This window comes from Lates calcarifer, linkage group LG9 (genome assembly GCF_001640805.2).
Source record: "Lates calcarifer isolate ASB-BC8 linkage group LG9, TLL_Latcal_v3, whole genome shotgun sequence".
NCBI classification, from domain to species: domain Eukaryota; kingdom Metazoa; phylum Chordata; class Actinopteri; family Centropomidae; genus Lates; species Lates calcarifer.
The window spans coordinates 16,483,920-16,499,173 of NC_066841.1; positions in this window are offsets into that span (position 1 = coordinate 16,483,920).

The window sequence follows — 15,254 nt, forward strand, 5'->3', positions numbered from 1 at the left end:
GCAAACTGGATGGAAAAAGAGCAGCATGAGAAGACAAATGATGGTGGGGGTAGCACAGGATGTATAAAAACGTTTGTCTCATTACTATATACTTGGTTGAAATTAATTCAATCTTGAAACCATCAAGACATGTATTAGCTCATGAAAAATATCTCCCGTGAAAGAATTTATTGTAGGTCACCCAGAGACAGATGAGATAAAAGATGATTGAGTGAGCCTGTAATGCTTTTTAGCTAAAGTTTGCAGATGCAGAGTGGGTAATCACCCTCATAGCTTTGAGGACAATGTCATGTCAGATACACACTCTATTTCTAACTCCAACAACCCTCTATCATCTCCACACAGTGGGGTATTGATTGGTGGAAAAAGTACATTTAATTTCTATCTCAGCAGGCTGGCCGAGCCCAGCTGTCCTTCAGACCCCCTTTTTCTCTGCTTAATGGAATATTCCAGGGAGAGAAAGAATGAGTAGATGTGTGCCTTCAACACCTTCGCTCCTTAGGGAATACTGATTTGATGAGTTCCTGTCATGAAAATCACATGGCAGTTATACACTTGGGAGTTTTTTTCACCGCTCATTCATTCTGTCATTTGAATGTGATAAATCCTTTGCATAGGATGCCGCTCATAGTAGATCATCAGCATGTGTGCATGTTACAAGAGATGTTTTCTGCACAATGGAAATGATTACAAGCTACAAGGTCATTACAGAAGTACAAAAAGTAGTGGTTTTTCACATCCACATCATGGCATCCTCTCTCCCCTGGACAGTAGTATATTTTTGAAATTCCAATGTGTTTTATATGCAAAAAGATTGCAATGCATAATCTCTTATACAGACTATTGCACATTACATCAGACACTGATGTTTACAGTGTCGAAATAAAAAGATTCATGAAGTATTCATAAGTCAAACTTGTGTTGTATCAATCAGTGATTTAGGCCAAAAGAGACATACTTATTTGTATTCATACACATATATACAGATAGGTTATAAAATGAAGGGAAAATCTGACTGAACAAAAAGAACAAATTCAGATTTAAGGTACAAAGGATCAGTGAATGGTTTCACGACTATGAAAATGATGTGATCATATGTTATTATGGCCCTCACAGACACCAGATGTCAACCCATTTGAACACCTATGGGAGACCGTGTTAAAGAGCGCTCTCCACCACCATAATCATAACACCACGTGAGAGAGTGTCTTTTACTGTATACAAATATGCTTCAAACTGTTGTTTTAAAGGGGAAGATCTTACTGATCTTCAGCATCATTGTCTGTTTACAGAACAGAGTGCTACTGCATAAGTGAAAATAAGCTCTACAAGCCTTTAGTGACTTTAATGGAGTTAGAAAGAAGTGACCTTACTTGACTCCTCATCTCTGCTTGAGGCTACATTAACTGCTACTAGCATAATACACCTGAATCTCCAATCAAACTGTAGTGGACTGACTGCATTGTTGGTAATGTTGGTGGTGGGGTTTGACAAGAATGGAGAAGAATGTGTGGAATAAAAAGACTATATATCTCTGGTTCAATCAATTTTGATTTTCCAACAGTGATATAGAAATGCAATACTAAATATGTGTACTCTTTTCTAACTATTGATGAATTAATTCATTAAAATTTCTAATTTGAAAATGAACTTTTAGTACAAACCACGTCAAGATCCAACAGTACTGATAAAGTATTCCAAGTTGTGCATTATGAGAACTTATGGGCTTGTTTTTGTTTTTGCGCTGGAAGCAACAGGACATTCATTTTCCTTAATATAACTGGTACTATATTAGGCAAGAGGTAGCATGAATTGTTAAAAAGAGTGGCATTCACCCTCATAATCACAAAGGCTTTTTTCCTGAAGTGGAAATTGCGTTATACATCTTCTGAGCTTTTAGCAGTTGACACTTTAAGCCTTTGGGAGTGTTTGTGAATTTCAAAGCACAACCATATGTCTCTTACGGGGATGGTATGCCCATGTGTCCTTTATTTTTTTCCAGTAACCCCTCCTCTGGGGCTTTTCCAACCACACACAACCTCATTATAAGTACAGATGACATCATATGCAGTCCTTCCTTTCTCCCTGAAGACTCAGTGTGGAACAGTGTTGCTACGACCACCGATAAACACAGGAGAGTTGGCCCTGTAAGGCAACCTATACATATCTTTGCATCTGTTTTGATGGAAAGAATACACTGTTTAAGTCGAAGCTGGCCAGTAAAGTCAAATCAAAATGGAACAATCACAGTGTTTTGTCTTGTACAATTATATTTCCACTGTCTAAAGCAATATAAAACTAATGTAACATATAAGCCTTTAAGTTTGAATGGCATGAAACACTTCAATACATCCTCCATGATCCAATAAAACAGCAAGACAAACACTGATGGAAGTTATCACACATCCTGCTGACTTCTTGGCAGACAGGAAGAAAATGTTTGCCTAGTCGATGTGACTTTTAACCAGAATGCCCCCTCGGGTTCAGGACTGGGATTGGAGTGAAAGGTTGTCTATAAAATATGCATGTCGCACTTGGGGCTAGTGGTGGTGTAAGCATGAGTGTGTGTGTGTGTGTGTTTTTTTCTGTGTGTGTGTCTATGTGATGGGTGAGGTGCTAAGGGATTACTTGAGAACTGGAGAGGTGTGGAAGTGTAGTTTTATAATACACTCTCATTCTGTGAGTGGATTTATGCTCTAACTATATTTGATTATAATACAGCCATATTTCAAATGAAAATGCTAATCCACAGTAGCATTTTGTTTTCATTCAGTAAACAAAAAGCAGATGTGAAAACCTGTTCTACATTTTCAAGTTCAAATGCACATTGTCTGCCAATATTAAAATGCAAATGTAAAGTCAACTTCACATTTAAGATTCTCACCCTGTATGACACACCCCTGTCATAATTTACAAGAGACAGGGACAATCCAAACAGTATCACAAAATCCATCTGCTCTCATCTGCACTTCAGAGCCAAAGTTTCTTTTAATCGCCTACACAGCAGCTCTTCATTTTGAATTATATGAATTAGTCCCCAGTCTTACCCCTCTCTCTGGATTTTAAATGATACAGATATGCTTTCTTTTTGCCACTTAGGGGCTGTGGAACAAGTGTGAACACAATCTTGATTCTCCTTTTAGCTTTGCTGTGGTCTCCACCAGCTCCTGATGGAAATAACTGCCTCTTTAGCGGCTAAATGCTCCACTATGTTGACCAGCTGGTTGCTAACTGTGTCTGTCTGCCCTTTGGTGCTGAACAGGAGCATACAGTCAGTTTATTAGGGCATCTTTGCTGAAAACAGGCTCCTAGAATCTGCTTCAACTACCTGGCCAGGTCAGATTCAACCCTTTAAACAACGCTGGGCTACTTGCACATGTGCTCATGGAGAAAGAATCCAGTGCACTGGATGACGGTTGAAGATGGGCGCCTTGGCAGATTCATTCCAAAGCTGACAGAATATAAATATTTGAGCTCAACTCTACAGAAAACTTTGTAGTTCAGGAACCAGTTGCACCAGCTGTTCCAAAGTTCAAACGTAGTTCATCTACTTCACATATTTCATAGCATTTTATACATCACTGAATGAAATTGTTTCACACCTTACAAACTGGTTCTTCCATAGAGATTAGTTGTTGTAGATGTAATTGTCCTGTAGCTAACTGAACCGACTGACAAGTAAAAGTTAGCTTGCTATATGAACTGTTTAGAGTGAAGACTAAAAGCAGAAAGATGGAATCACCATTGCTGATCTGAAATTTGATAAATGCTGTTTAATAATGATGTAGTTCTTGATTATTTTAAATTACAAATCACAAAAATAACACAACATACCTCAAATTACAGAACATTGCCAATAACATTTGACTAAATGAGCGTTATCTTAACTGAATATTCCCCTCTAATTATAAATTGTACGCATAAGTAAAACCCACATTTACAAAAGATATATACTTTGCACTTCTATAACTGTAATTTTTAGACATTATGCCATCATGTAATGCTTTAGTGATTTCCTTCACATATTTAATTGTGCTTGACTGGACAACAGGTTGGACACCTATTGAAGTTCTAGGATGAGAGGCACCTGGCAGGCCAAGTAAAAGTCAGAAAGCCCCAGCTGAGCTACACTACCCTGCATTGTTTCCACATTTATCCTACTGCATAACAGCAGTGAGCCAACTCATCCTCTTTACAAGGCAAAAAAGAAATGTAAGGGCATGGCTGTACTGTACTTGCAAGTACAGTGAAAATATGAAATATCCACTCTTAGGATTCCCTGTAGCTGTACAGCAGTGCAGCTAACATGAAATATAAATTCAACTGCTGTAGCAGGTAAAAATACTTGCCCCTCTGTGCTTCATCCTGCCTCTGTGTCAGGTAATATATCTGGTGTGGCTTCGGGGTAAAAGCTCCAAGAGTTTATTTACCCTTGTGTGTTCCAAGGTATCCAAGGAGAAACTACAGCAATACTGAAAAGGACTATCCATTTCTAAGCATTATCTTCACAGGACAATAGCTTATCACATAAGCTATAATGTTCTGTCTGGTTCAGATCAAACAGACATTTAATCTATTTATTTATCAACTTTTTTAATGGTTGAGAAAAAAGCCCTGTAGCACCTTGGTAAGATGCTCCATTATTGAGCCATTGTTTTTCTCCTATTGCAGGACCGTTCCTGTGGCAGTTACACCAATATAACCAAACCACAAACACAAAAGCTGCTCCCCTGTGGTCTCCAGCCACATATTCCTCTCAGTAAAACATGGACATTCAAACACTCCACGATACAGATGGAATCACTGGATGGTGGTTTGGGATAATGTCACCTCTCGCTGCACTGCCAACCCTTTTTGTTGGTTGCTAGGAGACAACACTGTAGTGCCTAAAGGTTTTCAGAGATTGTGTAATGTTTCAGAGCCCTACTTTTCCAGCTAAAGTGTGAGACACGTGTTTGTTAAGATGGAGGAATGTTTGATCTGTCAGTCAAAGGAAACCTGCTAACACGTGTAAATGTTAGTGGCAAATATAGGCTGCTGAAGCATATGGTAAAAAATATTGTTCAACTGAAAAAGTGACATGTTATAGTAGCACAAAAAGCAGCTTTATGTGATTCAGCGATGTTATAGATTAGAAATTACACCAGAGATAATAATGATTACATAAACTTCTGGATGTGCAGGAATTAAAAAAAGGCTTGCAAGTTTTCCTTTCTCTCAGTGCTTGATAGTAAATGAGATGTATGCCTCCACCAGTGGGGGGCAGTAAAGGTCTTTATCAAGCTGACACTCTCTCACTGGCAACTTTGTTCTTTTTTCTCTTTCCTTTCTCCTCATTATGTTTCAATTTTCTATCTATCCACTCAAACTAAGTTCTCACAACAGGAGAGTGAAAACAGTCGATTGGAAAGGAGTCACTGCAAACTCTAATTTGGAGAGGAGAGGAATTTCCCAGGAGGCCTTTTTTGTGTTCATGAAACCCCCACCCCCTCCTGCAACCCTTCAAAAAAAAAAAATCATATATGCAAAAAATACTGTTGTTTCAAACAGCTCTGAAGATATTAAGACTGTTTATCCACCAGGAACATCCCTCTACGGCAGCGCCTACTTTTTCTGTTTTTCAGAGCAAACAACACACTAATCCGCAAACAAGCATTTAAAGCTTAATTTTGGGCTTAAACCACAGAAGCCCACACTATCAGTTCTCCAAACACCTGTTCAGTGACACCACAAGCTTTAGCTAAAAACAGGTGCTTTTTAGGTGAACTGGTGGATCCCATAAGAGCTGCAGGCAGGAGCATGTGATTATGATTTAGGCTTTAGGCAAAGGATTAGCAGTAGTTGTTTTGAAATTACAGATGGTCAGGTAAAAGTTTAATGTAGTGAAGAATCTAGACAGCACCATGTCTGCCAATAACAATGCTGGGATCCATAAAAAAATATTGGGCCTATTTTGGTTATGATCTCTTAAGATTGTGATGGCGCTTGATGATTATGTATTTGGGAGATAAAGTGTTTGTGCCTTGTATGTACCTACCGTATGAAACATTCTCTCTGCATGTTTTTCCACACGACCTTGTTGTTCTTGCTCATTGTATCCTCCTACCATTGGTTATACAGCCTCAGAAAACAGAGGATGCCTGGAAGAAAGAAGCAGTGTGAAACACAATTTAATATCAGCTCTGTAAACTGACAAACTTGCCTGGAAGGAAGACACAGAATGAACCAGTACAGTAAGCAGTTAGCTGTGTGGTTTCATATCAGCATCTGAGACTGTCTGGCAAATCAGACTAAAAGGAACAGAGCGTGCACACAAGCACTATGTAAGGTTAGAAAGACCAATTGTCCTAGTTCTTGGTACATTCACAGTAAATTTAGAACCTCCTAATGTAAGGCTATATCTTCGTCCTTCGTCTTGTTCTGTCCTTTGGCCTGCTAAAAAAAATATATGTTTCCCAACAATAGTTGTCCTAATAATTTTTGGACAAAAGGAGGCATCAGCCATGTTTAGGTTTATGACAAACCATCCACCACATTGTCTATTAAGACATCAACCATCTTTTAACAGACTGATCTCTCATGTTTTCCATCAGAAGTGGTATTTCCAGGAGTTGGCCTTCCCAAGTGGCAGTATTGGTTTCTTACCAGACTCACAGGTACTAAGAATTGATGTCAACATAAGAAACAAGAGAAGGCTGCTGTCAGGCTGCCATTTTTACTTCTGAAAATATTGCTTAAACTCACTACATTTGGAATTTGTTCTTTTCTCGGCTGCCAGCTGTCATTTCATTTGAAGAATAACTCTTTCTCCAATCTGTTGTCTTAAGGAGGAAAAAACAGGCAAGCCTGCAGCTACAATGAATGAGAAGACTGAATATGACTTATTTTACTGAGACAAGTGCACATTTCTTATTAATGTCTTTTATAACTCAGTTCAGTTGTAGTCCAGTTATCTCAGGATACAATTCATATTTATTTACTTACATTCTGTATCTGAATGCAAATTGTTACATGACTACTTTGGTACTGTAGTACTTTAAGATAAATACTGATGACAACATGCTAACATAATCACACTGACAATGCTACAATGCTGATGATTAGCAGGTATCATGTTACTAAGTTCATTGTCTCAATCTAGCATTTTAGCATGCTAATGGTAGCTAATTAGCACTAAACACAAAGTATAATACAACGTGACAAAAGGTTAAGGGGTCACCAAAGCTTAACAATTCATCCTGATGGTGATGAATGTTGGTCATCAGATCAGATCTTATGGCAATGCATTCAATAACATATGAATAATGGACACAAATGTCAACATCATCTGGGACCCTTAAATAAGTGCATAAAATTTTGTGCCAAAACATTATTGGATATTTAAACATTTCAATGGATAAGTGAAAACTTTGACCCACTGATGGTGCTGGACAAAATTCAGGGGATCTTCAAATATCAGCAGAATCCCTCCTCTGGCAACTAAGAATGTCTGTACAAAATTTCAGCACAATCCATCCAGTAGTTGTTGAAATATTGTAATAATGAATAAGGACCGAGGACCAAGTGATGGACCGATTAACAGACTGGTAATGTCACCTCTAAAGCCACACTGCTAACATGTAACAGTGAGAAGCAACTGGTGAACTCCACATTCAATGCAATACTTCTACCATTGACAAATCCCTTTCAAATCCAGATGCTTGTACAGCTGGTGAGCAAATACTGTCTGTAACTCCATGGAGCCTAGAGCTATTTTCATCTCATTGTCTTGGATTGCGTGTTGACGTTTTATGATTTTCAAGGACCTCCTTCCCCTGCCTCTTATACAACCATGTGCAACTACCTCCAGTTTACAAGCTCACGCAATCTGACTCTACACTGCCCACCCAGCATGAACTGGAAGAAAGATCAAGTAAACAAGAGGTAGGTGAAGACAGCTGAACATCTACCAAGCTAATATATATATATATATATATATATATATATATATATTAGCGTGAGGTGGACTCCAGTGGATTACCCATGTTTCTCCTCTCCTTTCTTTAAGGATGTGTTTGTATATGTGGTAGCCATAAGAACCTGATAAGTTAACATATTAAAGCTTCCTACTGAAAGTTTCTGTTGGATTCGACATGCTTCTTACAGGTGGTCAGAAACAGTTAAAATCACCACCAAAATATACATGAAAGGAGAACTTCAGTTCCAATTTTATCATTCTCTACTATACAAGTGTCAAAGCTGCCTCTATCACAAACAAAACAAATAACACTTACAAATGGTTCAAACAAACCCATAAACCAATACCTTTGCTTGGTGCAAAATTACAGCCTTGTCTGCTTAAAATTATTTTTTTTTTGTGTGTGTGTGTGTGTGTGTGTGTGTGTGTGTATGTTTTTAAGGTTTAGTGTGGTGGTTTTTTAAAAGAATTATTCATTTTTTATATTTTCAAATGTTTGAACTTGTACTGAAATATGATAAAAGTGAGCATCCTGTCCTGAAAATTTAGAGATGAGACTGTATGAAAATGAGTTTGGAGAGGATAGCTGACAGCTCTGTCTGACCTGATGTGTGATGTTATGCTGAACAAATATCAGAGAAGAAAAAACTGTTTTTCTTATTGGTATTTCTTCAGTATTCTCCGTGAATACAAAGTATTTTTTCTCTCAGCTGTGCAACCCACCATGCTCCCTCTGATGTGATCTTCATCTTTGGGGACTAGAAGTGGAGCACTACCTTCAACTGAGAAAGGCTTAGAGTTTCTTGGCATGCCTGGAGGCCCACGTACCTGAGGTGATTTGGGATTTGTTGCGAGAGAGACTTTGCTGTAGTGGCAGAGTATGGGAGGTGAAGAAGTTGCACTGAGCTAATGTCCCATTCATTTCTGTTGACAGGATGCTGGTGAATCTGGACCTTGGCCATATGCTGAGGTTATGTGTGATCGTCTGCGGCCACACTTTCTAGAAACACAGTTTAATCCTCAGTGGATCGAAGGGTGAAAACATATTTATTGAAAAGGAGCAATTTATTTAGTGGTGCGCTAACCCTCCTGAGGAAACTCAACAAGTGAAGAAGGTGTAATGGAAGTCTACACTCTGAATAAAAGGGAGAGCAGGTAAATTACAACAGGCGACAGGTATCAGGATTTTTTAATAAGAAATCATTCCCAAAAGACTGTCGCCAATTAGAGGCACATAATTGAAAATTTATCAGTCAGATACAATCCAGACACCACCATTCTGAACATTATAGTCTAATAGATCACATTGTTCTTTTTTTATTAGCAGCAGCTTGCTCAACCCCAACAAAGAAAATGTGGCATTAACATATCTACTTCCCTGTCAGGAGGTAACAAAATGCATATCAAGTGGAATGAAATAATGGTAAATTAAGCTTGATGGAGGAATTGGATTTTCAATTGACATCACACTTTTGGCAGGGATACCTTGTTACAGGGCTGATGCGTGTCACCTTGCTGATGCTCTTTACTATTATCCTTGTGACTGTATCAGTTTGATTCTCCAAAGTTAGGTCTTGCATTGAAAATAGATGCCTCAGAGGATTGTGAGTGGGAGACAAGACATCCATCCGCTGGCAGCAGCCAGATGTACTGTACAGCCTGCAACTGAACAAACTGCGGCTGAATTATTAATGTACATTTGTAAGCTTGAATAGACAGCACACCCTGCTGTGATCGTACCTTATGTATGTCAGTTCTGATGTCTTTAACATGCACTTCTCATAGCTACTTCATGAGTTATGCCTTGATGAATTGCGTGACCTCATGTAAATGTGATAAAGGTATATTCGGATTGTCACGGTTGTTGACGTGTGTATTGGGGGTACAGTGTTGGAGCAAATCAAGGCTGGTCTTCGTGGTATGGTGTCGATGAAGGTGGCCAGGTGGAGGCTGAGCTGTCAGACACAGAAACACTTTACCAGGCTGCATCTGTCATGGCTGTGTCAGAGCACTCAATGCACAGCGGGCGGGAGGGAAATAAGGGGCGAGAAGCCATTTTACAGCACAATGCCCCGCTGTTTATACACCACTCATAGGCTGTTCGACTGGAATGCCACTCTCTGTTTTGACAAAGATATTGAGCTCCACAGTCTACAGCTCTGAGCATTTATTATAACCTTCTCCCCCACCAATATCAGCAGCCACCGAGCTGTAAGGGTGAACAGTAGTTTGAAGGCTGCTGAGCCTAGAAGTTAAGTAAATGAACCCATTACACATGTCAACTGTCAATGTCCTACATAGTTGGTGCCTTAAGGATCTGAAAAACACAATTGTTGCTATCTTCACTTAAACTTAACAGGGACCACCTCACTCTCCAGTTTTACTCATCTAAGATTTGTTTATGGGTCTTTTAGGACTACTGCATGTGCAAAAAGCCTTTTTTGTGGCTCCAGAAGTAGCTACACAAGGTCTGATAAATTATCTTGAGTGATGCCACTTCAGAGGACTGAAGCTTGAAAGAAAAAATATGGGATGTAGAGGAACAAGTGAGCTTCCCAGATCTCTGTAGCCTGCTCATTTCTACCTGAGGCTAGTGGGTTGATTAGCCACTGTTAGCATCACACACCTCCTAACAGCATGGCATACCCTTTCTGACCAAACTGCTGGTGGTTAAGTTGCATTATAGGTAATATAGGTGCCAGATTTTGACATGAAGAAGAATGCGTTGAATAAAAAAGGTGTTAGTCTAGTTCTGCTGCATAGATGTTATAGGAGTGCAATGTTAAATCAGTGGACTTTTCAGTGGGTTTTTTTTCATAACATAGACACTAAATATTATTTTGAGTGAGTCCTGCTGCTGTAAATATTCAGTACAGCACCAAATGTGTATTAATCCACAGGTGAAGATAGTCCCTGGCATATACATGACTTACTCCTGCTTGCGTAACATCAGCTTAAAACTACAGTGCCCAGGTGTCTTTTTTGAGACCCAGTGGCTTTGAGGATTGAGGAGAGTATAGAGGTTGCAAAGTATTGAGGGACAGACTGAAACATTGCTGAATGTTCAACACATAACACACACACACACACACACACACACACACACACACACACACACACACACAGACCATATCCTCTGTGATTCCCTGTTTTTTTGTTTTTTGTTTTTTTGTTTTTGCCTATTTATTCTCTTTGTTTCATGAAATTCATCTTGTGATGTTTTATTCTAAGTCCACTGATGTGCTGTTAAAATCTAAAGCCTTGTTATGTTTTTATTCCCCTTACACTGGATTCATATGAAACTTTAATGATCTCTGTATAGAAACTGGGTCATTGCAGCAACTGTGAATATGATATAGAATAAGACAATCAGAGAATTTTGAGAGTAGCACAACTAGCAACAGCACTTGAACATACTGAAAATAATACACATAATAAATAATATATAATGTGTAATATGTGCATATTATGTAACATGTTCGTACTGTAAATGTAGATGATAATCCATTGACAAATGTATGAATTGAAGCTGTTTGTAATTTCCTGTATTTCCTCACTGTAGACTATTTTACACAGATGTTTGCAGTTTTTAATTCATTAATTTCCTTGTTCATGGTTCAGCAAAGTAATTTTCATCATCCAGGGGCACAATATCTAAGATTAAGGACTTGATCTAATCGTTTTGTTTTTGTCAATTCTGTCATTTGCAGTTTTTACAGTCTCTATCATTAAAATCTTCTCCACCTCTGCTAGTCTCAGATCTGCTTCTGCAGTCAGTCCTCCCACATGTTCTGCTGTGCTCTCTATCCATCCTTTGGTTCTCTTTGTTACTTCTCCTCTTGTTTTATTCTGCTCTTCTCTTTCCCTAAGGGTACCCTATTCTGGAGGCCCTTTGGGTTCTGCAGATGGACTCAGCTGAGCCCTAGGGAAAAGAAATAGAGGGGTCTCTCTTCTGGGGGTAAAAGAATAATGACACGGTGGATGGGTTTTGCCCAGAGGCCTGACTGTGACATCCAAATCAATAGTGGACGATGACAATGGAGTGGGTATCCATATTTCTATTTATTTGTCAGTCTATACATGTGTACATATAACACTGAGAGGACAGACTGGAAATGTCATGCTTTGAATACAATGAATGTGCTTTGAATACAGTGAATGTTCTGGTGCAATGATAGTGTTGATAGTAAAAACACACAGGATCTTTCAAAACAAAAACAAGGAGTCCAGTCCCATTTTAATCCCACAAACATAAATGTAGAGCCTGTCAGTGTGCTTTCTCCTTGTGAAACAAATTGTGCCAGGAGCCAGTTGCATCAGCTGTTGTTTCCCGACAAAATAATGCAATTTAATAGAGTAGTAGTAGCAGCAGTACAACTGTAAACACATTCCTGAGCCATAGGTGTCTGTTTACGAAAAGTCACTAGAAGTCACATCGTCCAGTCAGAATCCAGCCTTCTCAGTGAGCCTTGTAAACTGCTGAGCCAAAACATTATGGCCGCTCACAGATGAAGCAAATAACGCTGATTATTTCATAACAATGGCGCATATCAAGGTTTGGGAAATATTAGATACTAAGTGAATTACTCTGAGATGGAAAACCTGCACAATTGCTTTTTTTTTGCAGAATTTTCCAAGATTCAGTTTCTGCACCTCTGGGAGAACAGTATGGCTTTTGCCAGTTAAATATAGCTCTGATACAGCTCATAGTTTCATTTTGAAGGGAAGCATTAAGCATCTTTTCTCTTATCTTTGGTATCTTGTAGGAAGGAAGCTGATAACAAGATCTTATCTCCTTTTTCTGTATCTAGGCAGCTGTATTTGGTTTCCACATCCCAGAGCTAAGAGTGCTTTTTGTGGGCTCAGAAAAGGCCCACAGTGTGGCCACATGTGTCCTGTCATTTCTATAGTACATCCAGCTGCTGCTGTTGTACAGTAGTAATGGAAACATACTGGTATAGCTACTCCAGTCAGTCCCCACTGGCTGCAGGCCTCATTAAAGCAGTGGAGGGCTCAATGGCCTGTCACACCACATCTCTCTGCCCATTTATCTGGGGTGACCATTGTTGCATGGTTGTGTGTGCACCAGTGTATCAGTGTGTGAGAAAAGCAAGGGATGTGTGCTAGGGTATCAGTAGGTCACTGTGTTAGAGATGTTCATTGTCTGTGTCTGTTTACTGCTTTCAGTTCACCACAGGCAGCTTGTGTCAGATACTTCGGCCGATTCTTCCACAGACAGACACATCCACACATCTTCACATCCAACAATTCTGTGTTTCACTGAAGTTATATGAATATTTTAGCAGAATAGGGAAAAAGCTTAATAGAATGGCAGCCAAATTATCATTTCAGAAATAGATTAGATTGATAATACAGGTTGTAATAAGGATAAAGTATAATTTATTCAGTCTTGTGTGTGCTCCCACCTTTTTCCACATACACAGGGCACAACACCTGGTAATTTATGCTGTGGATAAATTGTTGGGTTTTTATTTTTTGCATGTTTCCCTTGCAGGCTGTCTGAAAGTCCTTGCACTTTTCAGCTTATTAACATTCCCTGCAGGCATAATCCAAGGACGGCCCTGTTCGCTAGGTGGATCATTTCAGCTGTCAGGCCACATTCCTGCAGGAAACATTGTAAACAACAGTTGAGGAGAGTGACAGAGAGGAATGCTTCCGTGACACCCGGGAGAAGAATGAAGCAAGTCGTTCTGTGTGAATTAGTAAACTCAAAACGCATAAAGGACAAATGCAGTGGGTTAGATAGGATGCACTGTTACACATTTTATGCATACAGACCATGAAATTAGTTTCCCCTGCAGATCTCTCAAACTCCACTCATCAGATTTCAAAACTATTGATTAGTCTGGATTCATCCCAAACTCTGTAGCCTATAATTCCACAGTGGATAGATCTTTGCTTTTTAGTTGAATCTCTCTATTTTTGCTCCTTTTTGTGATAAAGCCTGTAATCCTCCTTCTTAAATCCACTTTGCCCCTTGACCTCCAGTATACTCTCATCCTTTATCTAAATCAGGGTTCATATACAGCTTCATTTCCGGTATATTCCTCACTAGACACAAACACACTAGCTGCACAGCATAAAGACTGATTGTTGCCTTGATGTATCCTTGATATCTGATTGTGAAGACTGTGGAGTGTCTGCACTCGCCTGTCAAAGATAAAGCAGCTCATCAGTGGTCTCTTTCCTCCCAAAGACCAGTCAGACCAGTCGGGGCCATTATAACTACATTGTAAATCATGTTTGACTTTTATAAGAATCTCAGCAAATCTGAAGGTGATCCTGTTGTTTGAACATAGTAAAAGGGCACTGCAGTGATAAAAGCTGGACTTATAATTTGGCGTTAGGGGTTATGGGCATAACTTTGAAGCTGAAGCACGTAGCTGTCATGGGCTCCTACAAGTTTCTGATGTCAGTGGAGATTATTATAGTAAAGACAACACTAAAGAAGTTGGAGAAAGACTATAAGTTATCTTCTCTTTTTCAGTAACAAACATCTTGCAAAGCCATTTTCACTGCAAACCTCCTGCTCACAGCAGTGGGTGCTCTATATTACACAATGAAAGAAGGTAAACACCCAGTAGTCTCTCATTCAGTAATAGGACAAAGCAAACCTTCCTATTGTCACTCTGTATCACAAATCACAAGGAAAGAATGCAAACACAGCTACTGTTTGGAGTGTGATTAAATCACAATACAGCCTTATCGTATACACCACATCCATCTGGTACTGAGGTGCTGATATGAATGCAACACTGAACTATAAATCAAATCCTGCGCTATAGGTACTCACAGTGGGACAGTCATTAACCCCATGCATTAAGCGTAAATCTAGCTTTAGTGCTGCACATCAATATAGATGAATAATCTGTATCAGATCCCTTTTTGCAGTTAAAGTGATTTCTAAATTTATAATTATTATATATTTCTATTTTACAAAGGGTATTTAAGGATATGTTAGAAATGGTCAGTTAGTCTTAAAGCCTCTGATACATCTTTTCCATCAACATGGAATCAGATCAGACACAACCTTGATTACAGTGGTTCTGCTCAAAACTGATGGAAATGCGGGTTGATTCAGAACAGGCTCAAGACCCAGAGCTAATCTGGTGGAAAACAATTGTAATTGGGTGGGCCAGTGTTTGTGTTTGACTGACAGCAGGACTTGGAAGGGCACCAAGACAAAATGTTAACAGACATGTACTGGTAGGTGTAGCCAAGGACACAGGGCATTTTGTTAGCAGTGGTATTGAAGAATGAAGAGTAAAAGAAAGAG